This window comes from Lissotriton helveticus, chromosome 10 (assembly GCF_964261635.1).
Source record: "Lissotriton helveticus chromosome 10, aLisHel1.1, whole genome shotgun sequence".
Taxonomy (NCBI): Eukaryota; Metazoa; Chordata; class Amphibia; order Caudata; family Salamandridae; genus Lissotriton; species Lissotriton helveticus.
In genome coordinates this window covers 820,012,573-820,038,472 of record NC_136071.1, presented here as the reverse complement: position 1 = coordinate 820,038,472, position 25,900 = coordinate 820,012,573, and the positions used below count along the sequence as shown (strand labels likewise).

The window sequence follows — 25,900 nt, the reverse complement described above, 5'->3', positions numbered from 1 at the left end:
GTCTTGAAATATAGGTTCAAACTATTGATTATCCAGTCACACATACCCTAAAGACAACGAATATTTAACACCCCTTAAAGCATTATGGTTCTTATGCAATGCCTGGACAGCCTCAAGTTTACTCTGTAACTCCAGTTGTATTTTAATTAATCAGTGCATTGTGTATTTACATTATGACAGAATCTGGAATTAACCCCTGGCTGAGACAGCCCCTCGTGAGTCCTCCGGGGCCTACGACTTGCCAGACATGAGTTTACTTCTGCAGGGATGGGAGTCACTATATAGAACTCCATAAATCCAGAGTGGTAGGCTTCAGACCTACACAGGGGCTTGTATCAGCAATGCCAACAGTTCTTGATGGCCCTTGGCTCATCTCAGATCCAAGTGTAACATTGCAGTTCGTTTCCACTTCTGCAACAATAGTCAATAACTTCTTCCTGAACAGCCTTGAAGCTATAGAGCTCTAGGGCTTGACAAGCATATTCCTAATCGCATTTAAAGTATAAGATGTTTGTATTTCCCCTAGCAATCCATTGGAGCATCCGGGTTACTGCTCTTGTGGTGTAATGCAATTAATTTGAACAGAATTCACCAGCTCCAAGTTTGAGAGTATCGCAGACATTTTCACCTTCTACATGATGATCAAATTGATGAGTCAAAAAGACCTGTGAACCAACGTGCAGAGGAAACAGTTTACAAAAGTAGGGGTTGTGTCAAAAAGTGGGAGAAAATATGGCAACCATGGCGCCAATATAGAGGAATGGCGGAGGAGGAGTAGGATGCATAGGCCAAGTTAGGATACAAGGGTGGAGTGGGACTGTCGTATGCGGTATTCCGCCTTTGGCCTTTTTATGTTGTTGGTGGTCAACCTGTGCCTTCAAAGGTACTACAGGCAGATGACTCCCTTCCTATCCCTCATGCAACAGTGGTGATGTCAGAGCTGTACCAAGTAAGACTTATGTGATTAATGTAAAGCATGGTCTTTGTTTGAGCAATGTTCATAAAAAGATTTGGGGAAAAAAAAAAGACATGTGAAAGGTTTTTTGCTGACTCAGTTTAAATAAGGTTAGGCCAGTTTGGCCTGGTTTTGGCATTCCAGAGTCAATATAATGAATAAAGCCTGTACAGGAGGCTTTTTAGAAGGTACTGTCTGAATTTTAATTAACAATTCTAGTGGAATACTTGTAATTAGTAACTGATAAAAAAAAGAGGCATAGTTTATCTAAACTTTGCCACAACGTCCAATGATAACATGCATAAATGTGCTATGAAACCGATTACATTTCATAATTTATCAAAACTGACATGACATAGAAGGATTTGAGCTCTATGCATCAACCCAATACCTAAAAAGCTTCTGTACAATGACAGTCATTCTACATTGCAGCATTAACAGTTCGGTGGTAGGTTTCTTTGCCAATAGCAATGTTAAAATATAGCAATTTTGTTTTTATGGGTCCTGTGTTGTTTTTGTGTTCAAGGACGAAATATATAGCAGAATATACTTGGGCTGTATGATAGATAGGCGAGTAAAGCTTCTTAGTAAAGCAGTATTGCATTTTTACAAACATGTGCTATCACTGAGATAAAGCATATCATCCCTCCTTAAAAGGCTAGTGAAGAGGCTTCTCTTTCAGTGCCCAGTTCGGCCCATGCTCTTTTATGCCCTTCTAAAGCAGTTACATCATAGAGGGTAGCCTTGTGCCCAAGTCGATGGGAAGGTATAAACGCAGGGGGAAGTTTGAGGCTACATATGCAGAGACATTTATCCACCGAGGAACAGGATAACCACACATAAAATGCACTGACTACTACAGTTTCTAAATTGCACTGGGCGGGACACCTTACTAAACGAGCTCAGTTCATCCCTAGTTTAAATCCATTTTCAGACAACACAGACAGGTGGTATATACAGTTGGAGATTTTAACCTGGAATCTCATTATACGTTCATCACACTAGTTTTGTGCATATAATTCTATATCGTTTGGACAGCTTGATCCTCTTCAGCCACAATAATGCAGAGTTTTCATCAAATGTAAGACCAGTTCAGGTCATCTATGCCAAGACCAAGCCACCATCCAGTTTAGACTCCAGTGACAGCTTTGCACTGATTTAAACAATTTTTTTTTTTAAAGTAAGAACATGTGTGCATTATTTTACATAGGTCAATTGTGATAAAAACTAAAACAAGCCCAACAACATGAAACTCTGCTAGGTGTGGCAAAGATATCTCGCCGATTACAAATGACAGTAAAAACCACCTCAAAACTACCAGTCAAATATGTCCAAACATTGTTACATGATCAATACCAAATAAATTCACCCACAGTGTTAGTGATTTGATTTCAGGATATCAATGTGAATTCCAGAGACCAACAAAGGCAAACACACACTGTTAAGAGCCAGTTCATTAAATGAGTTGATGGGTTACATACACTTATCAAGGGCTGTCATAACAAAATCTAATAAAATGCACAGGTGGGAAGTGAAGGACGAGAAAAATGTCCAGCACTGCAGATGTTCTGTATTGATTATATATATATTCATTTAGTATGGATTCCCATTTAAGCTGAATACAACAAACCATCTTCAGATTATCTTGATGCCACTAAGTAATTAGAAATGCAAAATCAACTCTCCCCCAAATTTGTGGTCTAACTAAAAAGTTTAGTTTTATGTGTTCTAGTCCATAGTACGAAATCTAAAATGTGAGCCGTTTGCTGTGGACAAGAGATTGATGTCAAGCTGGTATTGGCCTTGAAAGTTTAGCATCTAAATTTCAGTCCAACAGTAGTTGCACCAGTGAATGAGCTATGGGAAGGCTTTCATTCAGAAATTCACATGGTTTTTAATTATTTTCATTGTATACTAGTACTTTTCTCAAGGTCACTGCTTCATTTTACATATGTTGGTAATTACTCTTAGTTGCCTGCAATATTAGATTACAGTCCAGTGCTTCAGAGAACACCACAGATAGAAAGGAACTGTAGTACCAAGACCACTGAAGCGGTTAGAAAGGGCAGGACGACTCACTGATTCCCCAAGTAGTAGTACCACTGTTGCACAGTAAACAGCCTAATTTACTGTATTCTTTATTCAGAGTTTCATCACTTGAATAATTCAATTAACAGCACCTATATCTTAAGATGAATAACAGCGGAGAAGGATTTTGTGCACTGCTTTGCCAATCCAGGTACAAGTGATGTTAACTGTTTGGCTTCTTGTGGTCCTCATACACCATGAAGCCTTTTATGGTATCTTGTCAGAAGCAAACAGGAAAACAGCCCATTATGGATGGTAGGAAAATGTATTAAATAAAAATAAAAACATGCCTTCAGACTATTTCTAAAAAGAAGATGGGAGCTGTTTGCCAAAGAAAAGATCACATGCTGGCTATGGGCAAAGAACCCTTAAAGAAAAACTCATCTGCTCTTGTACTATCTCTAAAGATAGGGGTTTTCAAGAGAACTTGGGTTTGGGAGTACTAAGATTAATTTAATATCCAACAAGAGAGTTGTGGTACTCAAGAACAAGGTTTGTCCAGAGATGGCGAGATTAACAGTACGCACTACCTTGAAAGAGACAGGAGCCAGTACAGTAGGACACTGTAAAGGATTACAGAAAAGTCATTTCAGATTCAATCTTGGCACACCAATCACAAGGGCAGCTGTTTCATGCAAGATGTGCAGAATGCCAAAAAGGCGTTTGAGAATACTTTAACAGAGAGAGAGTTCAAACTGTCTATAGCCAAACAAAGTTTACAGCCGAGACTGCACCTGCCTGTGTCAGACAGGAAAGAATTTGTCATTTCCAATTCCAGAATAAACTATTAGAGCGAAAACTGCAGCTGCAAAGAAAGAGCTCCTCTATCCTACTTTAACAGAACTAGTAGATCACCAAAGACACTGCACAGAGTGGAGTGTGTGTATATCATATATATCTAATCCCGGCCCTCCAATATGCACTGCCATAAGCTGAAGTTGCCACTGCCAGATCCATATACGAATGGTAGAGGATGTGGGTGTCAGCCTACGAGTAAAAACGAAAGCCTGTGGTTAAATACAGGCACCAAATCGAACCAGAAGGTGGGGGGTTTGGGACACTAGAGATTAGCAGTTTTGTTTAGAAGAGAAAGTGATAAAGGAGAATGCCCGATTGCTGTCTGTAACTAAAATACCGAACACAGTTTAACACTGGCCAACAAACATACATTGCAAGGGATTCAACATGATGGCATGATTGGTGGACTCAAATGCAGCAAATGTTTGACAAAACAGAAACACTGAAACAACTGATGTCAGACACCATCTTGAGATGGTCAGAATCGGATAACAGTCTACCTGGTTATCATCAAGGTGGCCACTAAACATAACCAAATGCTCTAGATTGCACAGCTACGCTAACCAAAAGGTATGTTAGTGGAAGCCGTGGTAGGTAGAAATCACTAGTTCTTTTGGGTAAGAGGAGGCTTTTTCAATAGAAAAGCACGTTACGATCATGACTTCTTATGAATCTTAATCTATAGATATAATGACCAGATGATAAAATCTGGGTAATGGGAACGTCAAAGAGGACAATGTGGATGAGAATTATGTTGATGTTAATGCTGAGCTTTTGTTCTTTGCCTTTATTACAGTCCAACGTTGACAGGTGCTCATTTTAAATTTCCTATTCTCTCTACACCACCTAGACAGTCTGGTGATCTGAAACTAAGGTAAAATATGTTAAGTGCTTAATAGTAACACGTTTGGGTTTGAACAGTGTTTAATAACAAGATGGATACAATGTGATGACAATAGAATCTTGTTTCTTCTTTTCTTTGAAACCTCGAATGGTTAAAAAGGAAACTAGCATTGGCAAAGCCAATCCGCCTCGCCAGTGAGAGATCTATTGGCTTTCCCAATATTTTTTTAGCCATGTTGTACACAAGTAAATTGCTGCATTTCTTTTATTTTTCAAAAACTGACAGTCAATACTGGCAGCGGCATATCGCTACTTTTCAACCATATTGCACGGCAGCCGCACTGCTGTATAACATGTCTAAAAAACATTTACCAAGTAAAATAGCTCTTCATATGCAAAAGCTATTTGGCTTTGTCAATTCTTTTTGTAGAAGGACAGGAGGGGCAAGCAACGCGGGCGGGAGGGTTGAAGGGGCAAGCAACATTGTGGCAGGGCGCCACAGGTTCAGTATAATTAAAACAAGTTAGGGGGAAAAGCACGGACGTGGCCTGAGCTTGCCATATCATAACATTTTTGGTGAGTTTTTTGTTATGGTGGGTGGGACGGGCCAACACAGACAGTTAGAGGAAGGTTAGAGAATGCAACATGAAATAAGGCAGGAGGAGGGCAGACGGGGACTAAGAACAGATTGAACCATGGAGAATGGAGACGGCGGGAGGCAGGGGCAAGCAACACCAGGGACAGCAGGAGGAAAATGGGAGGGGCAAGCAACCCCACAGACAGCGGAAGGCAGGGGAAAGCATATGCAGATACACTCTACCTACATTTGCTATTGAAATCTTAAATACATTATCATCAATTCAATCTAAATGATTATAAGGCTGCACGTTTCTCTTAAAATGAATTGAATATAGTTGATTTACAAGAGGTAGAAATTACATTTGACAATCCGCTTTTTAGTGTCCAAATGAAGGAACCTGAAGGTTGAGCCAGATTGAAGGTTTTAGCCACCCTATACAGAACAATAAATTGACAACCAGACAGACAGAGGGAGAGAGAGAGAGGGAGTAAATGCTAGACTGACAAAGGGAGGGGTAGCAGGACATGGATAAACTGACTGGAAACACACACACTTTAATGGAGTGATTCTACAAAAAAGAAAAGAAGTACCCCGAGCTGGAAAGCACAAGCAGGCTAATGACGCTCAGTAAGCAAAGGAAGCAGTACTTGTGTGTGTGGTCCATGCTCCAGGGGAGGGACAAACACAGGAAGAGTAACTAAAGCTGGCACATGCAGATCAAAGAAAAGCAAGAAAATAAAAAGTGAAGATTAAGCCAACCACTGATAAGTAAATAGAAAGCTCGAAGCCCCCTTGTAAGCTAACAAAATGTCTTGTGAGCGACTGCGCTATCCCAAACAAGAAGAGATTGGTGAAAAAAACGGGATCAGGAACATTGGGACATTAAAAAAAATGCAGACACTGTAACCGAATCAGAGCTATCAAAATGTACATAGTAATATGCCTGTTGAAAAGGAAGCCTTAAAAGGAACAATAAACGCCAACCCCCAGAGAGGAAAATCAAGTGAAAACCTAATAAATAAAACAAAGACAATTGACCCGAGGATGAGCAAATTGTTTTCAGTGATACTATTGACAAAATTCCAAACCACAGTTTAAAGCCCTGGATAAGAATAAGCTTTCTACATGATGGAATAAAGTGGTCTCCTAACGGACTGTGAATAATCTTATCCTATCAGACCAAAAGGCCTTAATAGCGGGAGCAGTAAGTACAAAATCGGAAATTGCGTGGTCTTGTTAAACAGGTGGGGAAAATTGGGCCACCTTTACCTTTCTTGCAGAGGTGACGGACAACTAAAGTACGAGCCCGAAACTGAACACTTTCAGCTACAGGTGCAAGAAGTCAGCAGCCGAAGGCCATGGCCCCGCGGCTCCAAATAAGTCATGAACACCAACAATCAGTTCCAGGCTTTAGTAGGAGGTGGCCGGTCAGCCAACCAGAGGAAACGACCCTAGCATTGCCTTCCCACTGCTAGGCACAGATCCCTGGCTCCAACATGTGGCTGGAAAGAACATCTGTGTCTAGGACCTAAAACAGAACACACCCAAATGACAGGTTTGTGTTTTTGTGGTTTTCAAAAATATTTTTGCCCTGACCCAATTACAGTGCACCGCCTTTCTCCATGTAAACGGTTTGTGGTGCCCAAAATATGTTGCTGACGCACAGCAAATACACACTGAGTAAATGACTAAGACAAAGTCGAGGTTGGGCAAGTAGTGCTCATTTCTAATCTTATTATTTTTTTTAATAGGTCTGCACATCTAAGATATATGGGTTTATGCAACAGAGCAACTGCTATGTGTAGCGTGCCTTGATGTATTCATGCTCAAGAAAATAAAACACTTTTGGTGCAGGGCCATCTTTTCAATGTACATGAAAATGAAACTTCAATCTGTAACAAGTTCTTCTTTATTGGTGTGCTAAATTCTTAGGCTTCAACTTGGTCACCATCAATCCGTTAGAAACGCTAAGATCTCAAAAGACGGGCACTAACCTGAATGCAAAGGCGAAACTTGGAAAAATTCCTTCATTATAGGTGGCCTCCTAATTCAAATGGGGTCGGCAGCAGCACATCTTCCTTAGGCACAGAGGTGAAAGTAGTAGGGAGAGCAGATGATCTATCATATTCAATCTTATATTAACTATCACTCATGTTCTCTCTAGTGTTCAAAGCAGGAAAAGGAGCAAGCAACAAGATAGGCGTTTCTGCAGGGTATGCCATATTTCCCACAATTTAAAGGTATGTTCGACAAAGTCTGGTAGCTTCTCAGAGTGAAAACTGACGCCAGCTACTGGAGCACCTAAGCTACGTCACCCTACCATACATAATATTTACAGTGTGCTTGACTAACCTACAGAGAAGATATGCACAGTAGTTCAGGACCTTCAGTAACGTTTTTACTGGAAGCGCAGACTGGAATCATGTCCACCTCAGCCAACAAAAAATGGGCACCAAAGAAGGTTTGGGTCTACCAACATGGCACCAGAGATGGCACTCAAGACAATGAGGAATGGCATCCTTTAAACCCCTCTAGGTTTTTAAACTCTGAATAACATTTCTGGAAAATAAAGAAGGGGGGCTTCAATTCTTACTCAAATTAATCTGTATGGGATTTTACTGAGGCACATTTGTCTGCCTTGTGTAATCATAAACTGTGCTTTGTGTTTTCATATAACGTCCCCATGCTGTCACTTTATTAGTGTACCAAAAAGTACATACATTCATCCAGATTTCCACTTTCACTAGGTGAGAGAAGTGAAGTACCTGCAGTGGTGGGTTAAAGATTTTTGATGCATTTATAACGAAGATATAGGTGCTATTTGGCATAAGTATATGGTTAAACATGTAATGCTTTAGGTTTGTTTCTGTATAGGATCAGAACAGAAATAGGATTAGTGATGGAGGATGAACGTACAGAACTCAATCTACTGGATACATTTTGTTACCCCAAAAAATATGTTCTCTCCCTAGACTATGTCAAGCAAAAGCTAAGAGCTTTTACAACTACTTACTCCGTTTTTAAGTTCCCTAAATATAAAAGTACAAACTCAAGCATCTGAAAACCTTTCTTGGCTTAAAGGTAAAGAATACCCAAACAGTCCACAAATCACAGGGGCAGTTGAAAAAAATTTTCAGTAGAAAATGTAATTAAACAAGTGGTTTTCAGTAACAGACCTTCACATAAGTACACAACGCATGAAAAATCACAGCATAAGAGTGGGGGAAGTACGCAAAGGAGTGAATGAAGAACCACAATAACACAAAAACAAAAAGCGATGCACTTCGACAAACACTGTAATGAGACATTACAGGTTAAACCACTAAGTGAGAAAGCGGCAGACATATTAGAGTCTAACTCAAACACGAGTACCACATTAAGATCGCAATCAAGCTCATTGTTTTCACACTACCAGTTAGAGGTGCCATTCACACCTTCATAGCAGAAACTCTTCTAATGTTTTAACTGCATCATTAATCCCACCTTAAATTATAAACATGTCAGCGCAGTACGTTTTCGTCTCTTGTAATCTACAATATTAAAGAATGGAAAAGTTTGTTTTGCAACAGCATTTCAGCTTGTTGTAGGCACAATCTACTGCAAATGTAACTTTACACTTGGGCTTTTGGGTGAAATCATGAGGTGGGCTTCAAAACCAGGCGACAGCTGGAGGTCTAGATTAGACTACTGCTGCTTAAATCACTTTCCTTTTCATGTTACATCCCCTCAGTAAATCCAGATTCTCAGGTTTTTGGATGCAGTAGCAACCTTGAAATATCTACTATGAAATTACAGACTAGAGTGCTCCCCACCTCGCCAGGACACTGGGAAGTTGGCTTGCAATAAAGATGGGCCAGGTCCCTTGAGCTCCCTTAACTCTTTGGATGGGAAGGTAAACACAAAATTCTATTGTGCAAGAATTCTGGACTACCAACAGACCTAAAATCAAAGATGGCATTGTTGCGACTCATGGACGAGATGGGAGGAGGTACAGCAGAATGAACACTCATTGGTCCGAGGGGTCTACTTGCTAAGAGAGACCGAGCAGAAATAGAGGGCAGAGGCTCCTTGCAGTGTGGAGGAATTGAAAAGGAGCAACGTTAAAGCGCATGAACTACAAAGCAAGTGGGTGCCAGCAGACGTTTTCAGAAGTGTTCAGTTCAAACACATTGTGGTAACATAGGTTTCCAGACAACACTCAACACTTGGTTATGGACTTAGTTAAACAATCATTATGGCAATAGCACTGAATGTTGTACAGTCATATGCTTAAATGTATATTTATTTTATCTACTTTGTTTATACCTAAAATAAAAACGTTTTGAAAAGCAAAAAACTCTTTGTATAGCTGGATGCAGCAGTCAAGGCCTTGCTCAAACATGGAGGCCATAAAGTAGAGTCGAGGTACGGTCCTACAAAAATATTAAGATTTTCAATAAATATGGATTCCCCAGCCAGTTATTCTTTGTAAAACAGCATCAATTCAGTAATATCATATATGAATAATGAGTACAGTAAAATATTAAATAACCATGAATTGCAGTTGCAATACTAGGCAACCAAATTAAATTGAACACATTATTTACAATTATTAACTGGTTGCAAAATCCTAATTATTTGCACACAAAAGAGAATAGGCAGGATCGAAACCCTCCAGAAAGAAGAAACAGCAGCTTTTCCTTTCTAGTACGCTGGAGACAGAACTGTAGAGAAATGTGCCTCCAGTTTTCATCCTACCTCTACCTGCAAGTCACTTCCTGTTTTGGGAGAGCCATAAACTGGTGAGGCAGAGTGCATGGAAAAAAACAATATGGCAGTTGTAATTAAGCAATTAATAAAATGTATAAAGCAATTTTACATTTTTTTGTTTTTTGACTTAAAGTACCTATTTTGAAATTAGTAAAACCAAAACCATTTTGAAAAGCAACTTTCCTCATCACTTTTGCTATATGTATTTACATAAACATTTTGTACAACAGTACATGGTTAATTTACAGTTACTTTTGGGCTCCAAGTAAGCTTTAGCTGTAGAAAACGTTAAGGTATGTATCCATCAGGATTTCACCGTGCCCCAAGTTTTTCGGGTCATCCATCCTATTCCCTCCACTTAATATATTCTATACTAATCCCTAGATCGGGCGAACCGCAGCCGAAGGTCTATGGAAGAAGACTGAACACTGTTAAATCATAGCACTTTCTTTTACATGTGACCGATGTATGGTGGATAGATAGGCAGCATGCAGGTCTATGCATAAGCCTACAGGAAAGTTTCATGTTAAACATCACATTAAAACTCAATCTGAATACTCAACGGCAGCACAGTAATAAAGTACCACAGGGTAGTAGAATATTTCAATCATGTGAAAACCTGAATTAGACTGGACATTGGAGATGGGCATTAGTTCCTAATACTCTTCTTCAAGAAAAGACAAATTCAAACATTGGCTGCTTGGTACAAAACACTGCTGAGAAACGCATCGAGTGTTTGGTGCTTCAAATAAAGGAAGTCACTGATCAATGTTTTTTATGGGTTCACAGGAACCAATATATGCTTGTATGTCTGCATGTATTTATATATGTGATAACTGAAGAGCAACAGAGTACTGACTTTTATCCGCAGTGGAGTACCAAAGGGAAAAATTCACTGATGCTGGGTAGTGGTACAAGGAAACTGATAAGGAACCATGTGCGAGTTTGTGTAAGAAAACGTATGCCAGAGGAGAAGAATCTCTTTCAAAATGAATAACTTCACAAACTGTGGTGATCTTATAGGTATCTGCTTAGCTTCAGAAAACCTATGCATCGAGAAAGCGAGCTGGATGGAATTCAGTCTAAGTCAATGGATCCCATTTCTGAGACGCTCTTACTCAAGGGGAAAACTGAGGGGGATTCCTCAGGTGAGGACCTAAATAAATGTGCTTGAATACCTCTTCAATAAATGTGATTTAGTACTACAGCTTAGAAGCTTCTCATTAGCTGGAAAAAAAAGGCTGATGGACTGAGACGGATGGTGGCGTATGACAAACTCTGTTGGAGGGTGTCTACTGGTAGCATTGTACTTAGAAGATTTCGTGAAAAACTATGGCTGAAATATAATCTAGTGCAATCACCAAGAACAATTTGTGGTGCTCACTCTACGAGTCATAAGATGTAACAGGAAGGGAGATCAACAGGCACATAAAGCGGACAGCCCACATCATACTTCAATGGCAGGACATGTCTGTGCCTACTCAAATCATGTTCTCTTCAAGCACTTTTTCCCAGCAGCAACAAGCAAGCTAATCAGGGGGTCTGGACAAGGCAAAAAGCACAGTCCACGCCCACTCGAGTGAAACTACATGAATATTTATGTTTCTAGGCAACTTTCTTCGGTGGGCCAACCATGTCCAAACTGAGCAGATCTTTTGGCATTTCGGACTGGCCCTCTAACTTTACACAACCAAGAAAAAATGGATACAGTCACTTAGCTTAAAGCATTTTTTTCATCGCTGTATGCATTATTGGGCTCCAGAATAATCAGCGTTTGGCTCGAACCGTAAATTCCCTTTGGAGGAATAACCTTTCTATGCGAGAAAACGTATTTATACTCGTTTGTTTGTTCTAGTAACGCTTCATGTTAATGCATGCTTATAAATTCGCATAACTCCCTTTAGATGTTAGATTTCATACACACATAGCACCTTTTGTAGGGTTCAGAAGTAGAGGTTTTGTAGCCTGCACTGCCAGACTGTGGAACTCCTTGCCCCTCAACCTTAAAAGAAACAATGATCTGTTGGCCTTTAGGAAGGCTGTAAAAACATGGCTCTTTAACCATTACAACTATGATCTGTACTCGCTATCTTACATTGAGAGGCCTGGTCTTTTTCTTTTTGGTTAGCGCCTAGACAACTCCAGATGTTAGAGTGCTTTATAAATCTTTCTTTCAATTCATTCCAACCAAGTTACCTAAAGACTGAGCAGCAGAGATTGGTCAATATAGTTCTTAAAGTCCATACCTGCTTCCTCGCTGACTTCCTCATTTATAAAGTAGTGACCATCATAACTCAATGCACTGTGTATAGCTGCGCCCTGTTCCAACAAAAATGGTCACCAGCACTCCCTATGAAGTTTAATACACACACTTGTGAAAAAGTGAACGTAATTGTAGTTAAATCTGTATCAAGAGCCATTGTGCAGTAGGCCGCATGAGGAGTGGAGGACATGACATTAGACAAATGTGAAGCGTGTATTAGGAAAGAAAAATACAAGTGAAAATTTAGACAGTATATATTTAAAATAAATAATATTTTATTCCGGTCTTAATTTATTTAGCGCAGACTCAAAGGTATGTGCATTGCACCGCAATGCACCTTACAGTAATTCAAAAGCTACCAATCACTTTATTCTAACTGATGTACATGTATTTAGTTTATTACAGGGACTTGCTTTTCACGTTTGTAATTTAATACATTTCCGTTTGCATCTTAATATATTCACGACACCAAGGACATTCCTCGGTTTTAAGCTTTCGTAGCATTCATTAAACAAATCACAACACAAACTACATTTATAACGACAGAATATTCCTATCACAGCCCCAGTATCTGCGATCAAAAGTAAGTGCGCAAAATACACTCCTGATGCACATTTGGTGAATCCTGGTCTGCAAGCGCTTAATCCACGCCGGGTCTTCCAGTAGCATGCCTTCCAGAAGCAGGATGCCCCAGATTTGCGCAGATGGGGTTAAAGTTCAGCACAAACAAACGCACCAAAACTTCTGCTTCTCTTCCAAAGAAGCAGTGGCAACTACGAGAGAGGCACATTTTCCACATTCCACATGACTCAGAAGACCTCGAGGGTGTTTTTTTTCTTTTTTTGAACTGAAGACATATGTAAATGCAAAAGAGGAAAGGCTGTAAAAAAAAGCGATAGATAAACCCCCACGGGTAGACTTTCTTCCTCAAAACTGCTGCTGACGTGATAAAAAGGCCGAAATGTGCTCCGTTTCAAGAGGGAAGAAAGGTCCTAAAATAGCAGCAATTTGCTTCCTCTGTGTGAGGAACAGCCCCGGCCCATGACAGGCCCAAACAGCTGCAATTTGTGCTGCAGACTTCTGGTAACGAAACCAAACCCAAGTTACGTCAGTCATGACGTGCTCGACAAGAACCCTCCTTTAAACCCGGTACCGATCTCCCACAACCCCGAGCCGCACCAGGTAATTACTTTTAATTAAGGGGTGATGTAATTATCAATTATCAGCGAACCAGCCGTAGGGGGGACTCGGGTATCAAATTACAGAAACGCTTAATTACTAAAAGGGCCAAAAAACAACTGCTTCTCTGGACAGCAAACAGGAGCTTTGAAGGTCATCCATCTGTAATGAGCGGACATATTAGGGCAGGTCAACAGCAATGGGACAAAGAAGCCTAAAAAAAAGCTTCAAGCACAAGTCTTGGCTCCACAGTATCTCGTTTCTAGAAAAACAAGGTGTTATTACAGCCTCCTCTTTGTAGTGCCAGTAGGATCAATGCAGCAGGGCCCTGGTGGACACAACGCCTGCTCTGTCGCCTGTTTCCCCGTCTTCCTCCTCATCCCATGGCTGTGGAATCGGGCGGCCCTCAGCATAATATGTATTATTGATGGATCTGGTCACTCTGCGATACACTTTGGCACTGGATATGTACAAAGTAAGAGACAAATAAATACATACAGAGCAGCTATTCAGAAACAGCGAGGGTGGTAGCGTATTTCCCAGCCTACTGGATAGTTCGAAATCTAGAAAATGCGTCCATAAAATTAAATTAACTATTTTTACAAAGAGGCATATAGGCGGAAAAAATGTCTAATTACAAAAAGTATTTAATTATAAACAAAAAAAGTCAAAGATGGAAATTAACATTAAAATGTCTCTTTTGCTCCCCCAGATAATAGTGGATTCTTGTTTCTGAAGAAAAACATCTCTTCTGCTGCGAGCTCTCACCTCAAAGTCCCCTAGTAGGATATGTAATGTGTCGCTGCTCCATTAAAATTGGGACCTTCCGCACCAGTACGACAGTTAATGAGAGCACTGCTCGAAGTGCCTCCAATGTACTGGAACCCTCAATTTGGAAAACACCTATCGTTTGAAGTGCAAAGCTTCGTTCCACAAACTGAGATGCGTACTACTCCTGGAAACTTAGGAGTAAGTCAAACGTACTCATGGATACATCTTTGTAAATTGGACCTCTAGTTGTGGTCTGTGCCAGCCTCCATTTTTTCTATTGAGCATTATGCCAGTATTAGATTATTCAATTTCAAATTTGCATTCAGAGTTGATGGCAACTACTGAGTGGTTGAAAAAGTGTGTTTAAGGAGATCAGCTTACAAGGGTAGTCCATCCAGAAGATTCTTGCATCTGTCTAACCCCCAAAACATTACCATTTCCAGTATGTGTAGTAGAGGGTGATAAACTAGGTGTTATTACTTCTGCCACGCTAAACCCATAAAATGTTTTAGCTCTCTCCTCAGTCAGTTGCCAAAGACAATAACCAGAAAACCCTTCACTGGCTAAAAAAAGCCTTCACTTGCTCCATTAATGCTTTTGTATTGCTTTCTTTATTTTTTAAGATTTTATATCAAATTTGGCTTTTTTAATCTGTTCAAACAGATCACTCGCAATCTTGGAGAATTAAAATTATTTGCTGGCACTTTTCAAAAGGCACTATGCATGACATGTCTGTTTCTAAGGCTGTATGTCATGTCTGAAATTCTTTTGCATAAAGGCACTATGCACTATAAAAGGGTTCTGTGACACAGGGTTCTGTGTCACGCCTAAAAAATGGAACAAAAATTTATATATTTAAATATAACTGAATGAGTATTGTCTTATTTAAAATTCATTATCATTAATCAAACACAGTGATTTGATCTGGACAGCCTTGACGTGTCCTCATGGATTCGAAGTATGCGAAGTTGTTTTTTTCCCGAAACCCACGTTTCAAATATACATGTTGTACCTTGTTTTAATCTGTGACTTTCATGATTTGCCAAAAACCGAATTAAGCTTTATTGATGATGAGCTTGCTTGTAAACATTCACTTTTATATACTGACAATGGCATTTCTTACTTGGCTTTACACCACTCCACATATATAACCTTTATCTTGGCACAGCCACCTTTCGATTATTTGCTGAAAAGGCCTCTGCAAATATTAGTACATGCTTGGTTTCTTCTCACATCGTATCATGTATACATAGATCCACTACGTCTATGCAATGTTCTTTTCAAAGAGCCAACTTCATAACTGTTTCCCTCTGTGTCGCCCATTCCAGAATTTCTACACCTCCGCCACATGCATCTTCCCTTCATCTCTACACCAAAAGGGCCTCTATAACGTTTTACATGTGAATTTGTGAAATTCATCACATTTGTATGATGCAGATCGGGTTTGTTACTAAATGTTTACAACAGAAGGAGCAATTTATGAAATGTTCTTCCTTACCTTAGACTGACTGAAATCTCGTTTCATCAGACATTTCCCCCTCCTCATCTGTAATTTGTGTGTTTCAACTTTTCAGATTCTTGGTTTTATTAGAGGAAGGGGAACTGGCGTTCCTTACGCAATGCATGTATTTGGCCACCATTTAACTTTCTGGAGTGGCCATGAAATAAAAATGAAATGCATCTTCATCTTTACTACTATGCGTGACGGCAAAATCCACCGAGTACCGAATGAGTTACTGTTTGTTGCAGCTAGTCTTAGTTCTTTTTAGGTAGATGTCGACCAGACAGCGCACCTGTTTGGTTTGCAGAACCTTTTGGGGACATTCGGAATGCTTCCTTGGGAATGCATTACCTCCACTGCTTACTGTTTGCTTTGTGTTTTGTAACTCACAGTGGCTTGCTTTCTATTTGCTGGCTTGAATCGTTTTAGGCTGTCTTGTATGTATTTGTCCCATTGTGGCGCATAGCCTGCTTACCATAGTCTTTCACAGGTGCGCCTTTCTGTAAACAGGTATTTACATTTTGTTCTCATCTTGTCATATTTACGGTGCCTTGAAAGGCAGAGGTCAAATGTAGGGCTCGGTCTTCTGAGGGAGCTTGGTATTTACCTTTTTTTCCTCGAACTTCAAAGTGAGAGGATTATGTGACAAAAATGCTTGGCACTGGTGGTGTGCTGAAGGAAGGCTGTACAATGGGTTTTTTTCTGGAATACAACAACATGTAAAAGTCTGTAAATTAACTGTGCAACTATTTCAAAATATATTGGTTAGGAAAGCACTAATGAAGAACTTTTTTGCAATTCAGAATTTTAATTGAAAAGGAGCTCTCCACCAGTCCACTCTAAGCCCGGCCATGGCACTCTCCTCTACGCCACTAACTTTTAGCCATGCTGAACAGCAGCAACGCTGGTGCACAACATGGCTAAAACACACGGTCAAAGCTTTGTCAAAGGTTGTTTATAGTCAGCTGTTCGTATTTGCATATCTTTCCTGTCTTTAAATCTAGGCCACACACAAATCCGACATGCACTACAAGGGGCCATTCCGATCGGTACCACACTGGCCGACTCTTCCCCCCTGGAAGATAGGCTCCTGACTGAACACCTCCAACAGAAAGCGATCTCACTCACATATAATAAACTGTTAAACAACCTTCGGGACCCCACGGTAATACTTCGGAGTAAATGGGAGGTGCAACTAAGAGATATAGACGACGAGGACTGGTTGCATGCACTGGCTTCCCCAAGAGACGCCTCGATCCCTTCCCGATTGAAACTTGTACAACTAAAGATACTGCATAGAGTATACTATTCGCGCATCCTCTTACACAAACTGGGACACATTTCGAAACCTAACTGCTTGAAGGGTTGTGGTCCACAAGGAACATTCTACCACATACTATGGGATTGTCCTAAAATACAAACGTACTGCGCGCAGCTCATGTCAGAGATCTCGCAAGCTAGTGGGGTAGACCTACCGCCAGAACCAAGGTGCTGCATACTGAATATCTGGTCACCTACAGATCTTAATAGAGGGCTGCAGACATGGGCTACGTTAGGCATGGCTCTGGCTAAACGTAATATCGCTAGGAAATGGGGGTCTAACCTGATACCCACAAGAACGCAATGGGGGAACGATATGGATGCGGCGATGGTGGCAGAAAGGGCGGTCTATGTCCACAGAGGTTGCCCCAGAAAATGGTCTAAAATATGGGGGAAATGGAATGAATATCGAGGCAATTTATGTGAAGCCCCACGAGAACTGTCTGACCCCGAGACGAGCCCATAGGATGGAATATGACTAAGTTATTATACATATATTCCTGTTGAGTACCGGGGGGGGGGAGGAACCTGGAAGAAATGAGATACGTAGGTGTTACTGATTTATCTGTTAGTTGACGTATTAGTCACAAAGTTATAACACGTTAAAGACTACCATCTAATAATACTACTGTCTACTGGTCATCATATGTCGTGAGGACACATGTATATTGCCATCTAAGATGAAGCGAGAAGAGATGTACCGTAATGATATTTGTTTTGAATGATAATTGTCTATATAAATAAAAGATTAAATGCAATGCCATATGTATATATTGCGATGCTGAAAAAAGCCAATAAAAATTGTTTAAAAAAAAAAAACTCCTCGACAGGGAGTACTTTATTTCATATAGGTTATGATATGTCACGAGTACTTTATCCCATATATGTACGGGTAACAGCATTTTATCAACAGTAAATTGTTTTTATAAAGCGGAAAAAAAAAAATCTAGGCCACAGTGTTCTGATTAATGGCAAGTGCAATTGCAATTTTTTTTTATTGCTAAACCAAATCTCCTGAAGAAATGTAGTCAGGCTAGAACCATACAAACCACTAATTCAGTTAAAGCTATGCAAAATAGTAACATTAGGTCCTGTTGGCTAGAGGCCTCGCTATTAGAATTCCCAACCCTCATTAATACTATTGGAATGCACAATCAATCATTGGAGACAAGTCAGAGAGACAGAAACAAGATTTATGAATGGTTCGAATTTATCAGTAAATTAAGAAGGTATACATGCATATGAATTTAACACAGAGTAATCAAATGTATTGCTTTCGGGCCATCAATTACCAAAGTTCTAGATGGAGAGTACAGGGGAGGGCATGGATCATATCAGTTCAAAGATTCTCTCCCAAGGGGAAAGAAGTCCAGGAATAACACACACAGTCAAGAGAGTCTGCAAGTCCGAAACAGGTCTTTCAATCCAAGGAAGCAATCCTCATTGGAAAACGTGGCAAAGTGTTGAAAAGAGTGCCGAAAACAATGTGTGTGTCCGATCAGCAAACCAACGTATAATATAATTTCCCCGTTCCGGAGTCACACCTCCTGGGTCACCTCATCGGATCAGATCACTCAGTCCATTGGTCAGTTCGTATAGGACAACTGTCATGCAACATAAAGAAGATACATTTTATGGCAAAAAGGGGGCAATCATCATGTAAGTTGTCAAAGTACTCAAAATGTATCGTTATAAACAATCACTTTTCAGCAAAGGAACATGAGCGAGTTGGAAAGGACAATTTCTCACAGCAGATGTTCCCAAAGTAGCACAATAGTTGTGATTTCTCCTGGTATGTGCAAGGGAACTCTTCTTATGAAACAGTTTCATCTCACGTTGCAAATGTAGGAGACCTTTTCATGAGAACAGGGTCGAACAAGAGAAAAAAAATGCAGGCCTAAATTGAACTTTGGTTCATGAAATATTCAATATAAATTAATGGAAACATACATTGCATTCTGAAGTTTCTAAAACATATATTCTTTCTAAAATCTGTCACTTATAAAGCATTTTAATTTCATTGCAAGTAGCACATGGAACTATGGCATTATTACATTTCAAAAGTACCAACGTAGAAAATTATTTTAACACCTTCAGCGCGACGCGAATTCTCGCGCTGTGCTGAAGGTTCTAATGAGCCAACCGGCTCATGACGGAACGGTTCCGTCATGAGCACAGGTCAACCGACGCTCATGACGGAACCGTTCCGTCATGAACATCGAAGGGGTTAAAAAGTTAAGTAAGTTGTTTCTAGTAATTCTCATTAGTCCATGTATGAAGATCATTCTCTGAAAGTTTCAGTGAAATTGGAATGGTCATAAACGTGCAGCACCATTTATTTTTCTTGATCGGTGCACACTTTAACATGAACAAAGGTGGTATTAGAAGAAACTCTTCAATAAACGTTCCTAATGTGATCTTAATTTACATTTCGTCCTGTTAATTCTTCACATACATCATTATCAAAAAGGTCTGGTTAATAAAACTTCTATAACACGCGACATCACTTAAACATTCCTATCCCACGTTAAAAAATAAATCATGGAAATTTAGTAAACACAAACCTATGTTGTTCAAACAAGCATTTTCATCTAGTAATACACTTCTGCATGCTTTTACAATGCAGTAACTGAATCTCTGAATGATCTATTTCTCAAGACTCCAACATATATTGAATAGGTTTGTCATTTTCTTTCAAAAGGTGTCAAAATCAGTTTTAGGTGTTAAGTAGGGATTCAGCAGTTTATCTGCTTCATCGCTGCTGTTTACATGCAATGGTCTAGGTTCTTGGTCTTGAAGCCGACCAGAGCAAAACAGAAGATTCAACTGGTGAAAAAAGACCAGCTTGGTAGAAGCAACTATCCAGATGAGTGCACACATGAGCGAGAAACAAGAATCATCATGTAGATTTTTTGGAAAGTGAGGTTGAATTTAATGCACCGTATTAATCTATAATCCTCTTGGACAGATTGCTTTGAAAAGTCATTAAGACTTGTGACATTTAGGGAGCTGTACCAATTTATGAGACCGATGAGTTTTGTAACGTTTTTCAAGTTATGTACGCCTTCCGCAGACCCAGCTGAAACTGAAAACTCCTCTAGGTTTACCGTTAGTAAATACCACAAATAATAGGTTCGGACTATTCCCAATATTGCTCGTACAAGAGGGGGGAGGGGCCTCTGGCCCATGTGGCCTAGGAGCTGGCACATCCAAACCAGAAGAATTGGGCAGACTGAGGCACAAGAACTCCAACATTCCAGTTTACGTATCATTGGTATCTGAAGCAAAGACAGTATAACACTAGAATACATTGTAGGACAGGTGACAAAAAAACTCTTCCTAAACATAAGATACAAGATACATAACAAAATGCTACATTTTTAAGCATTCAAAGCACAAGGTCTGACCACCCCCCCTCCCCCCAAAAAAGAAAATCCCTGCTACACTTGGCCCATATGAAGGGAGAAGGAATAGTTTTCCTACAAGAAACATACCTCTTTTCCACTGACATCAAACGGATGTAATCTTGGTACTAAATCATTCAATTTCATTCTACAGCCCAATCCAAAGTGAGGAGAGAGTGACCATTCTGGCTAAAGCAGGTTTTCCATTTCACAAAGCTTCCACCAAGCGAGAAAATGAGGGTAGAGTGACTGGATAGGGTAGATCTCTAGATGGACAGCCATACACAATAAAGTCCATCTATGGCCTCCAATGATGGCAAAGAAACATTCTCTAGGGAGCTATTCCCAACAACAGCAATCTGCATCCGCGTGTCTGATAAAGGGAGGGGATTACAATGTTGCTCTGAACCCTACTACTAATGAGTCTACTTCCCAATGGAAAAATAAAGGCAACCACCCTTCATTAGCAAAAGGCAAAGCAGACCTGACTCTCCGGTGTACTGTGAGGTACACACCAGATGAAAGATTATACTTTTTATTCAGCATAGAATTTTTTTTTTACCTTGCTTTAGAGTTGGGGGAAGGACAAACATATATTAATGTACTCCAAGACCACATGCCTGCTATAATGATATAATCAAGTAAGCTTATAGTGCCACACAACCCGCTTCTGGAGAGTGAGCAAGGCTGCAATCAGAGAGTCAGTTCTCAAATCCAATTCAGAAAAGGGGGCGGTGATGAACATAGTGTCTGAATTAAGCAGACCACTCTTACCCAGTCCAAAGATCAGGGCTTGATCCATCACCGTTATTTATCTCACTGCCCCATCCCAGCTCAGAACCTGGCTATATGCAAATTAGTCTGTCCCTGGCCCAGTGCATCATGGGAACAGGGCAGACCAAACTACCAAGCCAATTCTTCACCAGAAAGGAGACAAGCTACCGGGGACCGGTTTCTGGCATTTCAGCCTCTTCGGCCCGGCTTGCTTGAATCCTGATGGAGCAGTGAGAAAGGGACTCATGTCTGAGTATACCCTGCCACACCTATAGTGGCCAAAAACAATTCAGAAAAGGGGGTGGTGATGAACAGAGTGTCTGAATTAAGCAGACCACTCTTACCCAGTCCAAAGATCAGGGCTTGATCCATCACCGTTATTTATCTCACTGCCCCATCCCAGCTCAGAACCTGGCTATATGCAAATTAGTCTGTCCCTGGCCCAGTGCATCATGGGAACAGGGCAGACCAAACTACCAAGCCAATTCTTCACCAGAAAGGAGACAAGCTACCGGGGACCGGTTTCTGGCATTTCAGCCTCTTCGGCCCGGCTTGCTTGAATCCTGATGGAGCAGTGAGAAAGGGACTCATGTCTGAGTATACCCTGCCACACCTATAGTGGCCAAAAACAATTCAGAAAAGGGGGTAGTGATGAACAGAGTGTCTGAATTAAGCAGACCACTCTTACCCAGTCCAAAGATCAGGGCTTGATCCATCACCGTTATTTATCTCATTGCCCCATCCCAGCTCAGAACCTGGCTATATGCAAATTAGTCTGTCCCTGGCCCAGTGCATCATGGGAACAGGGCAGACCAAACTACCAAGCCAATTCTTCACCAGAAAGGAGACAAGCTACCGGGGACCGGTTTCTGGCATTTCAGCCTCTTCGGCCCGGCTTGCTTGAATCCTGATGGAGCAGTGAGAAAGGGACTCATGTAAGAATTGGCTTTTGTAGTCTGGTCTGCCCTGTTCCCATGATGCACTGGGCCAGGGACAGACTAATTTGCATACAGCCAGGTTCTGAAACTGGGATGGTGCAATGAGCTAAAAAACGGTGTTGGATCTAGCCCTGATCTCTTGACTGGGTGAGAGTACTCTGCTTAATTCAGAGACTCTGTCCATCACCACCCCTTGTTGTAAATAGTTCTTAAATCCAACACATGTGAATCCTTGTTACATTATCTTGTAGAGACTGTGTCAAGGGCTGTAATCTGGGATGGGGCTAAAGCTGTGATGAAAGGTGAATTTTATAAAGTACACAGCTACTTTTTTGGGACTGGACAATGAGACTAGGTTGAATCTGGAGGCGGATATTGCACATTTGGAATACAAGCATAAACAGACTTGTTCAAGATGGGTATTTACACATTTAGGAGGTATCTAGCAAGAGAACTAGAAGCTTTGTTAGTTATGGCTGCAGCCCAAAAATGACTACCTGTCCAACAAATGTATTATGATAAGACAGTTAAAATATGAGCCTACAAATTAAAGCAGGCTACAACTAGAAACTATATTTGCACCATCCTAAACACTGATTACAAACTGGGGACATCAGCTCTAGAGGTCATAGAGCTCTTTAGTCATTACTATACATAGCTATCTAGAGAAGAACCTTAAAATCAGACACTTCAAGATGAATACCTCCTAAAGATTCCTTGACATTTGCTAGAGGGCCTGGTGAAGCCAATTTGAGAAGAAGAAATTGTACAGAAAACAAAATTCATTCCGAACAATAAGGCCCCAGAACCAGATAGGCTCCCAAACTCATGTTGTAAATCTTCCATAAATATACTCATAAACCCTTTTACTAAACTGTTCACCTCCTTCGTGCACCACTGTGATAGTCTACTCTTACCATAACTGTGTAATCAAACACAGATGAGTTTGGCTGTGAATCTTATAGACCGATTGCACTTCTGAACAGTGTTGTAAAGAATATTACTACGATTCTTTCCTCTAGAATCACAAATATATGACATATTACAGTGAAGCCATACTAGCTGGGTTTTATATAGACAGGCAAACGGATGATAATAGAAGATTGTACATGAATATTTTATGCCTTAAACCGCAGGGCCAAATCTCCCCCCCAGCTGCCAACTTAATGTCTCAGCCTCCTACCCCTACATTTTCTCCACATTATTATTATTTTTTTACAGAGTTTTTATATAGCGCGAACTAGACCCGAACTGAATCGGGTATCAGAGCGCTTTACATAGCACCAGTTACGTTACTTGAGGACACGCATTCATTTTAGGCACGGGGAGATTAAGTGATTTTTGGCGTCGTTACCGAGACTCGAACCCAGATCCCCAGGTCCGAGGTAGAGCGCCCTAGCTGTTAGGCCAGCTCAGACCAATGATCGGTGCTCTCCCAGAGGGCAGTGGTGGGATCCCCCCAGGGCTGCGAGACCGAGGAAACTCCATCCCTTCTAGGGCCCCTGTTTTTAGCTCCAAAAAATCTTACGCTGAGTCAATGAAAGCTCCCGGGGCTTGCCATACTCTAACACCATGAGGTCCCAGGGACAACTTCCTTCGAGCATGACCACAAACTCTCAGGCTACAGTCTATATGGTGAAAGTCCCAAAACCTTCCTGCAGGCAGGGGTGTGAAAGCAGTAAGTCCATCCGCAATAAGGCTATACATTGGTTGCGACACGTGAGGGGATGCAGATCCATAATTCGCGAGGAGGATTGCATTGCGAAATTCTGAGCTAGACTGCATTGAACTGTTGGTAACTGATGCTGTTCTCGCTGAGAATTTGTTGTCCTTGGAATTCCGCACCTCCTCTCGAGCATTCTGCCATCAGATCAGACACTCACCACTATGGACACCACTTAGGGTAGCAAACCACGAAACATAAGGGAGACTGGGAGGGGGTCTGGTCTGAATAGGGTAGATTGACTAAATCTAGGGTCTATCGAAAATAGTACTATTGCTACAAAAGGAGTGAGATGCAGAGAGATTAATGCCCCTGCCAACTCTCGATCCATAGGAATTTTAAAGGTACAGGGACTGGATGCAGAAGATGTATGGGCACCGCTTGGTGCCCTAGATAATATAGCAGTGGAGGCCACGACTACCTTAAATGTGCTTAATTTTCTCTCTTGGAATATAGCGGGGATAGAGAAGAAATTATTGCTCCCCGAATGGAACAAATTTGTTGAGAAGTTTGAGATATGTCTATTCCATGAGACATGGAGTCTAACTCCCTTATACAAATCCGGCTATACTTCTTATTTTATTCCAGCAACTAGTTCAGGCAAGGGTCGCCTTTCTGGGGGATTACAAATCTGGATCAGTATTTCCCTAAATTGGACGATTGTCACACACACCTGTCTGACACAGGACATTCTGCACTTAACTGTTAGAGGGTCACCCAATGGCATAGCTCTAGAACTATTTAACATCTATGCAAGAGGTTCTGTAGGCGCCCAGTTATCTTAGACTATAATAGCCTTGGAAAGCATGTTATCTTGCATTCCGCCACATTCCAACATTATAGTAGTTGGGGACTTTAACTGTACGTTTGAACCTCTGAGTACCGACGATCTTCTGGGAGCTGCTGAAGAGGATGCAAAATGGGCTATCCCGCCCCTTAGTTTAGACCCCATTAAGAAGTGGTCTCAGAGGGCCATCCAAATTAATGCCCTCACCCTGGAATTTAACTTACGAGCTGCAAATGAGAGTACACGCTCTGATCTAAGCGGAGCTAACACTTTTAATAGGATTAGATTCCCGTCCAGAATAGACTATATTCTTATTGATGTTCGATTATGGGGGGACCTCCAGGATATGGTAGTTACGCCTTCTATAGACAGTGACCATAACCCTCTCTGTCTACAAGTTAACAATGTTTGGCGACCCTTTGGTACAAAGGTACATAATCCTCCTCTAATGTCAACTAGAGAAGTAACCCCCTCTAATTGTAATAAACCCCTCAAATGGCATAAAGTCTCCCAACAAGAATATAAATTGCAAAGCATCAGGGAAGTCCTTGAGTCTAAGAACAAGGAACTTGTGGTGCTTTATAGTGAAATGGGGAAGCAATCAAATTTTTATCAGTTTTATCAGGAATCAATTGATAAGTTAGGTTCATTTTTAATTGTGGAAGGGAAACTGGCCCCAGGGCGAGATCGAGCAAGGCCTACTAATCCATGGTATTCCTCGGGCTGTAGGAAAAAGAGGGTAGCACTATCTCTTGCTGTTAGAAAAAAAGATATACCAACAATCAAAACAGCAAGAAAAGGATTACTCCACGGCACTGGAGGAAGCTAAACGCAATTGGGATAAGTCTTATTGGCAGGAACTCAAACATGCCTCCAAACAGCGGGACGCAACACTATTCTGGGTTCTAATTAATTGAGGGATAAGAAAAGGATCGGACCCAATCCCCAACCATATCACAGGTCAGCAATGCAACGAGCACTTCTCCAATCTTTACTCGGGAGAAGAATGCCTTGCATCCCCAAATGCTGAGCCCTCCCCAACGGGGAACATCCTTTACAACGCAACTTTTACCACGCAGTGCCTTTACGACGCAACTTTTACAACGCAAACCATTACAACGCATTGCGCTGGGGGCGCTCTAGGATAGGGAATAGATTTAATTTACTATCCAACACCTTCCCTAGTGTCCAGGGGGACTGGAGTTGGAATAGTAAATTAAACAATTC

At 40.9% G+C, this 25,900-nt stretch overlaps 1 protein-coding gene across 21 annotated transcripts in view; it reads right to left on the bottom strand.

The window, feature by feature from the left end:
* The window catches only part of ABI1 (abl interactor 1), a 295,046-nt gene that overhangs the window by 236,891 nt on the left and 32,255 nt on the right, over positions 1–25,900 (bottom strand). The gene's annotated exons all lie outside the window — the stretch shown is intronic.